The sequence below is a fragment of the Microcaecilia unicolor genome, chromosome 11 (assembly GCF_901765095.1).
Source record: "Microcaecilia unicolor chromosome 11, aMicUni1.1, whole genome shotgun sequence".
Taxonomy (NCBI): domain Eukaryota; kingdom Metazoa; phylum Chordata; class Amphibia; order Gymnophiona; family Siphonopidae; genus Microcaecilia; species Microcaecilia unicolor.
The window spans coordinates 130,784,004-130,800,980 of record NC_044041.1 but is presented as its reverse complement, the minus strand read 5'-3'; positions in this window follow the sequence as shown (position 1 = coordinate 130,800,980).

The following is a 16,977-nucleotide window of genomic DNA, read 5'->3' as shown; positions in this document are numbered from 1 at the left end:
CTCCATGCTTATTATCAGGGGACTTTTTACTAGTCTGTGTACTGTGATAGAGAAAGTTGGGAGAACTGGAGTGTATTTTTGGGCATATACACCACACAGGCAATTGTAAAAGAAATAAAATGGTTCCAGTTATTCTCTGTCCTGTGCTTCCATCTGCTGTTCAATCCAAACAAACCTCAGTTCTTTCGTGGGTGCCCCACAGATGTCAAGCTTAACTCATAAGGAATGTATCACATTCATTTGAAGGCTCTCTCACTCTCATACTCTGAGCTCCTTCTCTTACTCATTAGGAGTGTTGGTGCTACATTTCAGACATGTCACCCAGGTAACAACTGCCCCCAGCTGTCCCTCTCCCTGCCTTCCGAGAGCCACTGAACTATTATACAAGCCATGTAGGATATGTTGATCTCAATTGCAAACCTTTTACACACACAGGGCACCCTCCAGCTGCTGAAAAGTCCACCCTGAACAGCCTGGCCCTGATCAGGGCACACAGAACCAGCACGTCCCCCAAACAGCACAGCATAGCATTTATTCTTCTATTCTGCATATACCAAAACTGGTTTAACGCGGATCACAAATCTAAATCAGCCATAACCACAGAATCACAACAAACACATAAGAACAAAAGAGTAGCCATATACTGGGTCAGACCAATGGTCCATCTAGCCCAGTATCCGGTTTTCCAAACAGTGGTCAAGCCAGGTCACAAGTACCTGGCAGAAACCCAAATCATGGTAACACTCCACACTATAAATCCCAGGTCAAGCAGTTGCTTCCCATGTCTGACTCAATAGCAGACTATGGACTTTTCCTCCATAAATTTGTCCAAACCTTTTTTAAACCCAGATTCTCTAACCGCTGTTACCACATCCTCCGGCAAAGAGTTCCAGAGCTTAACTATTCGTTCAGTGAAAAAATATTTCCTCCTATTTGTTTTAAAAGTATTTCCATGTAATTTCCTCGAGTGTCCCCTAGTCTTTGTACGCTTGGAACGAGTAAAAAATCAATTTACTTCTACTCGTTTTACACAACTCAGGATTTTTTAGACCTCAATCATATCTCCCCTCATCCATCTCTTTTCCCAACTGAAAAGCCCTAACCTCTTTAATCTTTCCTCATACGAGAGGAGTTCCATCCCTTTTATCATTTTGGTCGCTCTTCTTTGACCCTTTTCTAATTCCGCTACATCTTCTTTGAGATACGGCAACCAGAACTGAACGCAATACTCAAGGTGTGGATGCACAATGGAGCAATACAAACACATGATAGTATTTTCGGTGTTATTCGCCATCCCTTTCCTTATAATTCCTAGCATTCTGTTTGCTTTTTTGGCTGCTGCCACACACTGAACAGAAGATTTCAGTGTATTATCTACAATGACACCCAGATCTTTTTCTTGAGCGCTGACCCCCAAGGTGGACCCTAGCATCAGGTTACTATGATTCGGATTATTTTTCCAATGTATACCACCTTGCATTTGTCCACATTAAATTTCCATTTGGATGCCCAGTCTTCTACTTTCATAAGGTCTTCCTGCAATATTCACAGTCCACACGTGTTTTAACAACCTTGAACAGTTTTGTATCATCTGCAAATTTGATCATCTCACTTGTCATTCCGATTTCCATATCATTTATAAATATGTTAAATAGTACTGGTCCCAGTACAGATCACTGAGGTACTCCACTGTTCACCCTCATCTATTGAGAGAAATGACCATTTAACCCTACCATCTGTTTTCTGTCCAATAAGCAATTCCTAATCCACACCAGAACCTTGCCTCCTATTCCATGACTCTTTAATTTTCTCAGGAGTCTGTCATGAGGAACTTTATCAAAAGCTTTCTGAAAATCTAGATACACTACATCAATCAGCTCACCTTTATCCACATGTTTATTCACACCTTCAAAGAAATGAAGCAGCTTGGTGAGGCAAGACTTCCCTCGGCTGAACCCATGTCCCATTACACCATGTTTGTCTATGTGTTCTGTAATTTTATTCTTTATAATAGTTTCCACTGTTTTGTCCAGTACTGACATCAGGCCTATAATTTCCCAGCCACCCCTAGAACCCTTTTTAAAAAATCAGCGTCATATTGGCCACCCTCCAATCTTCAGGTACTACGGATGATTTTAACGACAGGTTGCATATTACATAAGTACATAAGTATTGCCTTACTGGGACAGACCAAAGGTCTATCAAACCCAGCATCCTGTTTCCAACAGTGGCTAAAGTATTAGGTCAGGAAAATAATTATGGCACCCTGATATGGGCATTGCTATCCAAGCTAACTGCTTGTGGAGTCATAACTGAAAGCATTATACTGGGATATTCAAAAATTAAAAGAGAACTGTCATTACTGTTTAAGAGTGTCATTAACCCTGCTTCCTCTGTAAAACACAGAGGAGACTTGCCCCCGTTCTTTTGATTGTGCAACAATACTGAGGTCTATCTCCAAGTTGGATGTAGATAAGTACTTAAGTATTGCCACACTGGGACAGACCAAAGGTCCATAAAGCTCAGCATCCTGTTTCCAACAGTGGCCAATCCAGGTCACAAATACCTGGCAAGATCCCGAAAAAGTTCAATACCTTTTATGCTGCTTATGGCAGAAATAACAGTGCATTTTCCCCAAGTCAATTTAATAATGGTCTATGGACTTTTCCTTTAGGAAGCTGTCCATACCTTTTTAAAACCCCATTAAGCTAACCACCTTTACCGCATTCTCTGACAACAAATTCCAGAGTTTAATTACACGTTGAGTGAAGAAACATTTTCTCCGATTCATATTAAATTTACTTCTTTGTAGCTTCATCACATGCCCCCTAGTCCTAGTATTTTTGGAAAGCGTAAACAAAAGATTCACGTCTACCCATTCCATTCCACTCATTATTTCATAGACTTCTATCATATTTCCCTCAGCCGTCTCTTCTCCAAGCTGAAGAGCCCTAGCCAATTAGCCTTTCCTCATAGGGAAGTCTTCCCATCCCCTTTATCATTTTCGTTGCCCTTCACTGTACCTTTTCTAATTCCACTATATCTTTTTTTGAGATGCGGTGACCAGAACTGCACACAATATTGAGGTGTTGTCACACCATGGAGTGATACAATGACATTATAGCGTCCTCACTTTTGTTTTCCATTCCTTTCCTAATAAGACCTAACATTCTATTTGCTTTCTTAGCCGCTGCAGCACATTGAGCGGGTGGTTTCAATGTATCATCAACAACGATGCTGAGATCCCTTTCTTGGTCAGTGACTCCTAACGTTGGACCTTGCATTACATAGTTATAGTTTGGGTTCCTCTTTCCCACATGCATCACTTTGCACGTGCTCACATTAAACGTTATTTGCCATTTAGACGCACAGTCTCCCAGTCTCATAAGGTTCGCTTGTAATTTTTCACAATCCTCCCGCGATTTAACAACTTCGAATAACGTTGTGTCATTAGCAAATTTAATTACCTCACTAGTTACTCCCATCTCTAAATCATTTACGAATATGTTAAAAAGCAGAGGTCCCAGCACCGACCCCTGGGTCTAGAATTTGTCCTTCTCTTGTTGGCTCCTTTACCAGCTGCTCCAGCACCATTACCCCTATTTGATTTATGGTCCTCCCTAACTAATGCTACCCCTCCATAAGTCAATCTACCCTATCACTACAATATAATTTGTACCCCGGTATGACTGTGTCCCACTGGTTATCCTTCTTCCACCAGGTCTCAGAGATGCCTATTATATCTAATTTTTCATTTAGTGCAATATATTCTAACTCTCCGATCTTATTTCTTAGGCTTCTGGCATTCGCATATAGACATTTCAAACTACGTTTGTTGTTCCTATTTACATCATGCTCAGTACTTGACAGTATTAATTTGCAATCTTTTGTCTGATTTTTATTTTTATTTAAGGACACCTGATCTACTATGGTCTCTTTTGCAACCTCACTATTGGGATACCCTATCTTCCCTGTTTTGGTGATATCTTTAATAGAGGAGTGTGGTAGCCGTGTTAGTCCACTCTTAACGTTATCAATAGAAATCAAACAAAATAAAACATGGAAAAGAAAATAAGATGATACCTTTTTTATTGGACATAACTTAATACATTTCTTGATTAGCTTTCGAAGGTTGCCCTTCTTCGTCAGATCGGAAATAAGCAAATTTGCTAGCTGACAGTGTATATAAGGTGAAAACATTCAAGCATTACTATGACCGTCTGACAGGGTGGGAGGATGGGGGTGGGTAGGAGGTATGCATGGGGACATCAAAGCATATCATTGATATTCTAACAGGATGGGTGTGGATAGGTAAGGGGTGGGGTGATCAACAGAGACATACAGCTTTATGGTTTATAATTGGCTAGGAACCCCAGATCCTTGTTAAGGCCTTTCTGTTGGGTGTTAAAATATTCAATCATTCTGACATCAAAGGTTTTACGTTCTTGTATGGTTTTAAAGTTACCTTTCAGGATTCTCACTGTGAAGTCACTGGTACAGTGTCCTGGTCCTGTAAAATGTTGACCAACAGGTGTGGGAACCCTACTGACACCAGCATTGTTCATGTGATGTCTAAGTAAATTGAATCTTGTCTTAAGCATCTGGCCTGTTTCTCCAATATAGCATCCTTCGCTACATTTTTTACACTGAATGATATATACCACATTGGAAGATGAGCAAGTGAAAGATCCCTTTATGTTGAATATGGTGATATCTTTAAAAGCTACTTTATTCTGAACCATGCGCTTTTGAGCGACTGTCGGCCTTCCCCCAGTCTCTAGTTTAAAAGCTGCTCTATCTCCTTTTTAAATACTGATGCCAGCAGCCTGTACCCACCCTGGTTAAGGTGGAGCCCATCCCTTTGGAATAGGCTCCCCCTTCCCCAGAATGTTGCCCAGTTCCTAACAAATCTAACCCCCCCCCCCCCCCCTCCCTGCACCATGGTCTCATCCACGCATTGAGACCCTGGAGCTCTGCCTGTCTCTTGGGCCCTGCGCGTGGAACGGGTAGCACTTCAGAAAATGCTACCCTTCAGATTCTGGATTTGAGCTTTCTACCTAAGAGCCTAAATTTGGCTTCCAGAACCTCCCTCCCACATTTTCCTACGTCATTGGTACCCACATGTACCAAGACAGCTGGCTCCTCCCCAGCACTATCTAAAATCCTGTCTAGGTGCCGCGTGAGGTCCACCACCTTCGCACTAGGTAGGCAAGTCACCAGGCGATCCTCCCGTCCACCAGCCACCCAGCTGTCTACATTCCTAATGATTGAATCGCCAAGTATGACAGCTGTTCTAATCTTTTCCTCCCGGACAGCCATTGAAGATATATCCTCGGTGTGAGAGGATAGTACATCTTCTGGTGGGTAGGTCCTGGCTACAGGAGTACTTCCTATTTCACCTTCTGGGAGACCTCCCTCCTCTGAGGTAGCACAGAGGCTGCCTGACTGGAGGTGGGACCTCTCTACAACATCCCTGTAGGATGATAGTGAATGGTTTTGTGTTTTGGATGAGCTATATGTGAAATGAGCTCTAAGGAATTTGTTCTATTATTTTTATTATAGGTTTTTAATTAAAAGTATTTAAGAAGGGGAATTCCATCACCCCTTGTTTTTTTAGGTATGTACATATATTTTGATCATTCACCTCCTTTCGCCATATGTTTTTTTGACAATTATGTTTTGATTATGCATGTCTTGATGAATTTTTTACATGTGATTGATTTTATATGTTATAACATGATGAATTTCAAGTTTTTTAACTTTATTAACATAGTTGAATATTCATGTATATTTTGATATCAGGTTATTTATATTGTTTTTTAATTATTTATTGTCATGTATTTTTGAGCTAATTTTTGCAATAATTTATGACATACATGAATGTTTATCATGATTGAAACATATGAGTTTTTATATAATTGTTTGATATTCATGATTGACTATATATCTATATTGATGTTGTTTGTTATTTATTTGAAATTATTTTGAAAATATAGTGACACATATGAATGTTTTATAATGAAAGCTGATATATATGAAGTATGTTTGATGATTTGATATCTATGTTTTTATTTCTTAGTTTTGATCCCTGACGCAGCCTGAGGGCGAAACGTGGCCACGTCAGGTTTGTTTTTTTGATTCAAACCAATAAATTATTTCATGTGTTAATGTTTTCTATCTGTCTATCAGATTATACATGTAACCTGGGGAATCTCTGTAGATAATCTTGTGAATCAACATGTGGACTTTGAAGTGTATTCATTCAGTAATGGGAAGCCAATGGAGCCTTTCACGGAGAGGAGTTGCGCTCTCAAATCTTGACTTACCAAAAATAAGTCTGGCAGCCATATTTTGGGCGATCTGAAGTTTTTTCAGGATGCTATTACAGTAATCAACATGTGTCAGTACAGTGGATTGAACCAAGTTACGGAAGGTGTTCAAAGGAAGGTAAGATTTTTGGTTGTCACTTGATGACCACGTACTGAGCAGCAGCAAGCAGAAAGAGCTCCCCAGATTTCTTAGCAAAAATCGGCTAAATACCAGAGTATTTCACTCCCCGAAGAACAATAAGTTTAAGAGAAGGGAGAGTGAATCGCAGAGAGATACTTACCTGCAGATTGAGGGGCAAGACGGCATGCCCACAAGACACCAGAGTGGCCTAAAAAACAAAACCGCAGCAGCGTGGAAACCGAACAAGATGGCGCTGACTCCGGAGCCTGCAACTGGGCCCGAGAAAAATGTGGGAGAATGGGCAAGAGAAATTTCATCGACGGTAACAGCAGCGTTAGAGGACCGCTTAAATAAAATACATTCGGCGGTTGAAGAAATTAATGAAAAATTTGACGCGCAGGCACACAGGCTGACGGAGGTGGAACAACGAGTATCGGTGCAGGAGGAGGCAACACAAAGTATGGCAGCTCAGATCGTAGCCCTGCAAAAAGAAGCAGCAACGCTTAAACAACAAGTTGAGGAGCAGGAGAATCGAAACCGTCTTAACAACTTAAGGGTTGTTGGATTACCTGAGGCGGTAAAGGAAGCAGATTTATATAACTTCTTTAGCAATTGGCTGCCAACGCGGCTAGGCCTCGGGGGAGGCACGGGTGCATGGCAGTGTGACCGCGCGCACAAAATCGGGGCCAGAAGAGAAGGAGAGGGGAAGCCTCGGACAGCGATTGCGCATTTTACCAGTTGGAGGGAGAAAGAAACATTGTTGAAGCAAAGCCGCTCAGGCCAGGCAAAACTGGAGTACGAGGGCCACTCTCTTCTACTATTTAATGATTACTCATCCTCGGTGGCGCAGCTTCGGCGGGCAATGGCCCCAACCTGCACCCAGCTCTATAACAAGGGTATCAGATTCTCACTCCTCTACCCGGCAAAGTTAAGAGTGTGGCATGGAGGAAAGAGCTTGGTCTTTTCAGAGGTGTCGGAGGCTAAGGCATTCATGGAGGGATTGAATTGAGCAGATCAGAGAGAGCACAATCAGTGACTGTGATGCTGCAGAGAAGGCAAGATGGAGAAACTGGCAGTGGCTTTATTCTTCATGTTTTTGGTTTCTAACTTGTTTAAAAAGTGCCTAGTTGAACAGGCAAGGAATGGTGGATTCATGCCCCGTTGGAATATAACAAGCGCAGGGCGGAGTGCAGCAACCTGGAGAAGGACTTAAAAAGCTTGCAACAGGCTGATATGTTTGGCTGGTCGTCTTTGGATGAAGTAGAACTTGAACTTGAGAGACAGCACGAAGATGCATCGGGTATTGTATGGACCTGGTGGAGATGCAATGTGGGAACGAGAGTGGTTGCTGGGCGAGGGTACTTACGTGTTGAAGCAGATGGCCCTTCATATAAGAGTGGGCAGTAACAAGAGAGAGAGCACAGTTTTTGTTGAACCATCATTTTCACAAATTATGTTAAAGTTGATGGGCATGTTTAAAATGTTGTGGGTGTTAGGATTAATTGATTGAAGGTGGGGGGGGAGTATTTGGGTGAGAAAAGAAGGGACAGCTTGTTAATGGTTGCATGCTGTATGGCAGAGGGAAGAGAAAGGTTGATGAAGAAGGGGATTGTACTGGTTTATAGGGACAGGGGGGTGGGAGGGGGCAAGAGGGTAGAGGGTGGAAGTGTGATTGGAGAGGGAGGGGTTGGGGAGCGGGTGGGGGGAGGGGAGATGATTCGCATAAAAAGGGTAGGAAACATAAAATACAAGGGGTGGAAGTGCAAGGGGCACAAGATGTCTGGGGGGCTCAGCTGGGAGGCCCACTGGACAATAAAGATGGGCAGTATGTGACACATTGCCAACTGTTTGAGAATGGTTAACTTAAAGCTTATATCTATAAATGTAGATGGCATTCACTCCCCAGTAAAGCGAACTAAAATATTATCTTGGCTAAGAAGGGAGGGAGCAGATATGGCTTTCCTACAGGAGACGCACTTGACCAACTCTGAACATGAGAAATTGAAACGAGGGTGGGTGGGAGAGGTGGTGTATTCCGCATTCTCTAATAGGAAGCGGGGAGTAGCTATATTAGTACACAAACAACTCCCCATAAATATACACAAGGTATTACAAGATAAAGAGGGAAGGTATGTTATAGTCATGGGAGAACTCTGGGGACAGAAGCTTAGTCTTTGTAACATCTATGGTCCCAATGTGTATAACCATAAATTTTTTTCAGACATAGCAGCACGAGTAGCCTCCTACCCGGAATACCAAGTGATAATGGGAGGCGATTTTAATACCTTGGCAGATCGACTGTAAGCCGGCTAAAATAAAGAATAAAGGGTGGCATCAAAAAGGGATAAACTTCCTGGCTCACCAATTAGGACTGGTGGACATCTGGAGAGTGTTACATCCGCAAGACATAGAATTTACATTTTTTTCCAATCCACACAACACATATTCAAGATTGGATTACTTCCTAGTGTCACAGTCGCTGTTTCAGGTGGTAAAGGCGGCACATATATTAGACAATATACTGTCTGATCACTCAGCTATATCATTACTGGTAGCGTATACAGCGGGAGGGAAAGAGAGGATGTGGAGATTCCCCCCTTCTCTGTACAGAGACCTTGCTTTTAGAACCTATTTAAAAGATAAGTGGGTGGAATATCAGAGCTTTAATGATACTCCGGAGGTGAGTCCAGTTATACTATATTGGGAAGCAGCCAAGGCAGTGCTGAGGGGTCATATTCTGGCCTACACAGCAGGGAAAAAGAAAAAAGCAGAGGCAGAGCTGCTAAGGCTGTCCACTGAATACCAACAAATACGCAGACAGCATATAGGGAGAATAGATAAGGAGTATAAAGAAAAAATGGTGGAGATTAGGAAGCGTATTGACCTTTTGCTTAATATGCGGGCTGAGAAAGATATCTATTTTCAGAGATTCAAAATGTTCCAATGGGGAAACAAAGCCGGGCACCTTATGGCTAATTTAGTGAGACCTTATAGGAAGAGACAGATTGTCACTTCAATTCGAGATAGCGCAGGCAGACAATATCATCAAGAGGCCCAAATACAAAAGCAATTTGTTCAATATTATACGTCTCTTTATGCTGAGAGAGACCTAGACCCGGCACAGAGAGACGCTTTCTTTGCAGATATCCCTATACCAACCCTTACGGACGACCAGTCGAATCGACTGGATGCCCCCATCTCTGAGCAGGAGATAAGACAAGTAATAAAGGCATTGAAACTGACTAAGACCCCAGGCCCGGATGGATACGGACCAGAATATTATAAAATATTAGTGGAAGAGATAACTAGCCCCCTAGCGAATATGTTTAATAATATGAAGGGAGGGGGGGCGGGGGCTGGAGGACTCCAGAATGACAATTTGGCACATATTATATTGCTACCTAAACCAGGCAAAGACCCGGGGCAAGTAGGGTCTTATCGCCGCATATCCCTGTTAAACCAGGATGTAAAAATTTTAGCTGCTATATTAGCTAAAAGATTGAATCTCTCATTGGCTGGGGTCATACAGGAGGATCAGGCAGGGTTTGTCCCTGGTAGATATGCATTGATGAATCTTATTAGGGCTTTAGCAGCGATTCACACTTACAAAAACACGGGGGGAAAAGAAGCCATAGCAGGTTTGGACATGGAAAAAGCTTTTGACAGCATATCAGGGCAGTATTTGTTCTGGGTAATGGAAAAATACGGGATAGGAGGTCGGTTTCTTGCATGGGTTAAAGCATTGTACACCAGGCCAGGGGCTCGGCTGATAATAAACGACTCCTTGACGGAAAGCTTTGACTTGCGGAGAGGAACGAGGCAGGGGTGCCCGCTGTCGCCACTCCTGTTCCTCTTGGCAATCGAGCCCTTGGCGATAAAAATAAGGCAGAGCGATAAGATCCGGGGTCTGTGGGTTTGGGGAGGGAGATCCGCATTAATCTATTTGCGGACGATATCTTACTCTATATATAGGATGTCTCTAACCATCTGGCACAGGCACTCCTCCTAGTACAGGATTTTGGGGGACTATCGGGCCTGAGAGTAAATTGTGATAAATCTGAATTATTGCTCTTGTCAGGCAGCAAGAATAGTCTTGCGGTTGAAAGTTTCCCTATCCCGCCAGTGAAACAGGCCATGCGCTATTTAGGTATTTACCTGAGTACAAATAACATAGTGATATACAAGAGAAATATATTGGATCATATAGATAAGATAAAACAAACATGCGCGAGGTGGAAAGACCTCCCGTTGTCATTATGTGGGAGGATAGCTTTGGTCAAGATGGTATTATTGCCAGAGCTGCTGTATCCACTCCAAGCAATGCCTATATGGATTAAACGACAAGATGAGAGGGCCTTTAGGTCCACTATCCGAGCCTTTATATGGAGACAAAAAAGGGCAAGAATAGCACATTCTACACTCATACGTAATAAGGAGAAAGGTGGTCTTAAATTACCGGATATCGGTCTATATAATGTGGCAGCACTAATGCGCCTGGTTTATGAAGGTATTGTCGGAGAGGCAAAATTTCTACCAGTCCATTGGTGGGAGGGATGGTGGTCCCCATACACATTTATAAACCTGCTGCACTCGCCTCCGGGGTTGGGCGCACTCGCAAATAGGCAATATAGTTTCCTCACACCGCTCCGTTTCGCGTGGAAATGGTGGAGAAACAGACAGAATAGAAGCAGATTGGCAGGAAACCCAATTTAAACTGCTTCATAGGGCATATATCACTAGAGCCCTGATGGCGAACCTATAACACGCGTAGCATTTTCGGTGACACGCGGCCGCATGTGGCCTCATACAGAGAAGCAGTGGCGTTCCTTGCTGACACCCGGGGCGGATCGCGCGACCTCCCCCCCCCCCCGGTGAAATCACCCCCCCCCCCCCGGTGCATGTTTACCCGCTGGGGGGGTGCCATGTGCGCTTCTATTGGCTCCCTCCGAGTCCTCCGCTCGTTCCCTCCCTGCTGTTCCCTCTGCCCCGCCTCCTGCACGGCCGTTAGGGGATCTTTGACCTCACTTCCGGCCGGCGGAGCAGAGAGCAGCAGAATGCCGTGGGGGACGCATCTCTGTGATCGCCATTACCAGCAACCACATAACCACAGCAACCATCATCCAATCTACTGTTCTGGGGTGTCGTGGATTTCTAATTGACCATCATTACTGTGATAGGTGAGGGGGAGGCTGGGAGAGGCGAGGGCATGTGCTATGGGTGCCGTTTCCCGCCATTAGAAATAGCGGCAGCCATCTTAATTTACATAAGGTGGTCAGTTAGGCTAGTTAACCCCTAATTGCCTGCAGGGCTAACAGGCTATCTATAATTCTATCTTCTGTCACTGCCCCCCTGATGGAGAACCCAAAAAATAAAAAACCAAGGTTAAGTAAAGGAAGTGGTAGTAGCAGTAGCCGACCCTTTCAAGAGACATGGACTGAGATGTATGGCATTATAGAAAAAAATGGCAGATCATTTTGCGTTCTATGTACTGAAACGGTAGTAAGCAGAACGTGGAATATAAATAGACATTTTGAAACTAATCATTCCCAGCTCTTGAAAAAAAGTGAGGATGAAAGGAAGGAATACATTTTCAGGCAGCTACACTTTTATAAGAGCCAATCTAATTCCATCCTTAAATTTGTAAAAGGTTCTACAAATTTAACATCTGCAAGTTTGAGCATTGCTCACTCCATAGCTCAGCATGGAAAAGCACTCAGTGAGGGAGAATTTATTAAAGAAACTCTCCTAAGATGTGCACCAGTTCTATTTCACGATATGCAGAATAAAGATGCAATTATTAAGAGAATATCTGAGTTACCACTCAGTAGAAATATCAATTGAAGATTTAGCCAATGAAATTCAGCAACAAAAAAGTCACTAATAGGCAGATTAGTTAAAGAATTCCCCCTCCCCCTCACTTATCTTAGTTCACGGCACCCCACACAAGTTAAATAATATCAAGACCAACAAAAGAAACCGACTGACAGATGAACAAAGAAGTCACTAAGCAGGTAAGTTAAATAATTAGTTTTTGGTTTATTAAATACAGTTATATATTACAATTATACATTTTTGTTATTTAAACTATAAATATCGCGAAATTATGTTTTTTTTTCTCGAAGTGACACACCACCCGAGTTATGCTCGGTTTTTTGGCGAATTTTGACACACCAAGCTCAAAAGGTTGCCCATCACTGCACTAGAGAGAGGGGGATAAAAATGAAACTGTGGGACTCCGATAAGTGCTCTAAATGTCAGGTAGGAGTGGGTACTTTTATCCACACATTTCTAGAATGCCCTAAACTGACCCTGTGGAATGAGATTTTTAGGATACATAGCAAGGTGCTTCAGATAAAGGTAGAATGGTCTTACCAGGCTTTGTTGTTGGGGGATCAGGCAGAACTTATTGAACAAGGACTCTCCCAACCACAACGGAGATTTTTGTATATGACAACGTTAGCAGCAAAAAAGATTATTTTACAATTTTGGACAAGTGCAGAATCGGTGCCATATAATTCTTGGCTGAATAAAGTCACGGAATTGGCTAGGTAAGAGAACTCCTTGTACAAGCAGTCCCCAAATACAGAACATAGACAATATGCACAGTTGTGGCAGAAGCTTGAAGAAGTAGTTCAGTAACTCTCACCCTTAAAAACTATTGTTCACATGAAGAGGGGTTGGGGGAGGGGAGGCAGGGTGGGAGGATAATGGGGAGGGTGGGATTAGGGGGGGGGGGCAGGTGAATAAGTTTTTCTTTGTATACCTCTTGATTGAACCAGGACTTGGAGGAATTTGAGAGAGGGATGTAGGGTATGTAGAGGGGGGAGGTATAAAGGGAAAATGTCAATGTGGTCATGTATGACAGAAGACGTGTATATCGTATATCATAGCACAGAGTGAATACGTTACCAACAGTATTTGTTACCAATAGTATTGAAGTTTTATATGTTAGAGCATAGAGTGTACACATTACTGCATTGATGCCAATAAAGATAATTAAAAAAAAAAAAAGGAAGGTAAGATTTTACTCATTTCAGTATCCACATCATATTAAATGTTTTCTTTGCTGTGGCATTTGCATGATTTTCCAGAGTTAGATGGTTGTCTAATGTTACTTCTAAAATTTTTAGTTTGTCAGATATGGGAATCTTGACGTCTGGGGTGCTGAGTGTGGTTAAGATGGGTGCAAAGTGTTGGGATGAGAGGATTAGACATTGTGTTTTCTCCCTATTCAATTTCATCTTAAAAGCATTGGCCCAGGAGGCTAAGATATTCATTCCATTGGCTATTTTATCGGAAATTTCTGCTAAGTTGGATTTAAATGGGATGAATAGAGTGACGTCATCTGCATAAATGAAGGGGTTGAGGCCAGATTTGGATAGGGACTTGGCCAACGGGATCATCATGAGGTTGAAGAGGATCGGAGATAGAGGCGATCCTTGAGGTACCCCGCATGTTGAAGACCAAGGAGACGAGGTTGATGAAGTTGTTTTGACTCGATAAGATCTAGTGGTGATGAAACCTTTTATCCATTTGATGATATTCCCGCTAATCCCTAGTTTATCCAGTAATTTTGTAAGAATATTATGGTTTACCATGTCGAATGCACTAGATAAGTCAAACTGTAAGAGAAGGATGCTATTTCCAAATGAAATTTCAAGCTTGAATTTGAATATTAGGGTTAGTACAGTTTCTGTGCTATGGGTCGATCGAAAGCCTGATTGCGACTCATGTAGAATGGAGAATTTTTGAATTCATTGAATTGGGAGGCTACTCTGTTTTCCATCAATTTAGTCAATAGTGGGATGGATGCCACAGGGCGGTAGTTGGTACTGTCACCTGCTGATTCTTGATATTCTTTGGTATTGGCGTGAGTAGTATGTCAGCGTGTTCAGTGGGGAAGGATCCCTGTTGAAGAAGGAAATTTAAGTGAATGGTGAGGTCTGAAATAAAACGAGGTGAAGCTTTTTTCATTAGATAATTAGGGCATGAGTCAAGGTGACAATGGGATTTTGAGAGTTTGGATAATGTTGTAGAAATTTCCTCAGTGGTAAGAAGTGTGAAGTTCATCCAGGAGCAATCGGCAGGAATCTCGTCCATGGCTGGATCTAGTTCATCAGGAAAGTTGTCTATACTGACATCGTCATGGGGGATTGAGTTGCATAGTTTGATGATTTTGTCTTTAAAGTAATTGGCTAGTTGTTCTGCTGATGGGCAATTTGAGGCAGATGTTGTGATTGGGTCGGTGTTGAGAAGATTCTTAATTAATTGATACTGTTTTCCTACAATTCCTCTTTTAAACCATAATCTTTAAGCTGTGGCAGAAACTTCAAGTTTTAAAACTACAGGGAAAAGGGTATGGAGACTATCTAATAAAGTTTGCATGTTTTTTTTTTATTTTAAAATTCTAACTGTGTTTATCAATATCCTACAATTCCTCTTTTAAACCCTAATCTTTAAGCTGTGGCAGAAACTTCAAGTTTTAAAACTATAGGGAAAAGGGTATGGAGACTGGCTAATAAAGTTTGCTTACTTTTCTATTTTAAAATTCTGTGTTTATAAATATCCTACAATTCCTCTTTTAAACCCTAATCTTTAAGTTAAAGTTAAAATAATGTCACTTACCCACAGAGATGTCCTCTTCTCTCAGAACTTCTCAGAAAGTAAGTTGAGTGGGACCTTTCATCTCTATATAGTTTGGATTCTAAGGAGAGTATTTCAAACAAACCCTTTGAAGCTAGCTCAGTAATCAAGTTGCCCTTGGTAACCTTAGCTACTGTTCTACTTCCTCACACCTTAATTCACACCTAATTCAGGTCAACTGCAGTGCTTTCTCTCCTGCAGGCAAGAACAGAGAATAACTTTCTTTTAGAACAAGCCTGGCTACTATCTTTTTATACTCTTGGCTGTTAAGGTTCTACCTCTAGAGAAATTTTCAGTTTAAAACTAAAGGGAAAAGGGATTGTACACTATGGAGACTAGTTTTTTTTTTTTTTGTTACATTTGTACCCCGCGCTTTCCCACTCATGGCAGGCTCAATGCGGCTTACATGGGGCAATGGAGGGTTAAGTGACTTGCCCAGAGTCACAAGGAGCTGCCTGTGACTGAAGTGGGAATTGAACTCAGTTCCTCAGTTCCCCAGGACCAAAGTCCACCACCCTAACCACTAGGCCACTAGTTAATAATTCTTGCTTCCCTCTCTTATATTTTTGTTTTCTTTCTAAGACTGAACTGGGCCCTTTTGTGCCTTCTAGAGACTATCTGTTAATGCTGTGGCAGAAACTTCAAGTTTTAAAACTATAGGGGAAAAGATATGAAGACTAGCTAATAAAGTTTGCTTGCCTTTTTTTATTTTAAAATTCTAACTGTTTATCAATATCCTACAAGCTCAGAATAAAATAATGTCACTTACCCACAGAGATGTCCTCTTCTCTCAGAACTTCTCAGAACGTTCCTTCCCTTTGTCTCAGGCCACTGGTGATAAAGGGCATTAATTTCATTTCACAATTTATATTTCTCTGCTTTCAATCTATAAGACTGTGCAACTTCCCTAGTTTCCCCAGCAAGTGCCCTTGTTTCTTCCTTCCTCTCCCCCCTTCCCCTGCCCTCGTTCCACAACTGTATCTGTCTTCCTCTACTACTTTTCATTTTAGAATAGGCTCTTATTATAGATTTATTACCTACAGTCGGGATAGGCTTTTGTCTGTGAAAGACTGTTTTTCTGGACTGGTGGTCAGTAAATTACTAGCTGCTAAGTGTCTATTTTGCACAGTATCTTTATTGTGTTCTCTCATACAGAGTTACTTAGCTGATCAGATTTCTTTATATATATCTAGCTTGGTGACAATCTATATTTTTGGTAGTACAAGTTTATTTTTGTAACCTGCTTTGCATTTTGCCACATATATTTTTATATCTAATAAATAATATATAATCTCCTTTTGTGGCATTGCTCCTTTCATTGGTACAGCTAGTCAGAAGAGTCTGAGGACAAATAAGAGGTACACAACCCCTTAGAAATGTGTCCTGAATAGTTGCTATTGCGTGATTATCTGATATAGAAATACCTCAGATTATATATTGGGTGTTTATCTTATATATCTCCTTACAACAGATTCGTGGGATGACCATGAATGTGCTGGCATAAGCAGATGATCTGTTACTTGTCTTATGAGAACCCTGCCAGTCTCTTACTGAGGACCTGAAATTGATTTAGTGTTATGGGGAACTGTCAGGCTTTCATCTTAATTTGCAAAAGTCCCAAGCGTTATCGACTTCACCAACAATCTGGGATGAGTGGTCGGGTGACTTTCCCCTAACATGGGCAGAGGGATCTATAAAGTATCTGGGGGTATACATTCCATTGGATTTAACTGGCTTTTATCAATGCAGTGTCAGACCCTTGCTGAAACAGCTTCATACAAAACTTGCACTCTAGCATACTCTCCCAGTTTCCCTGATAGGACGCGTCAGCCTTTTTAATATGATGCTTGCCCCACAACTCCTCTATATTTTTCAGATGCTCCT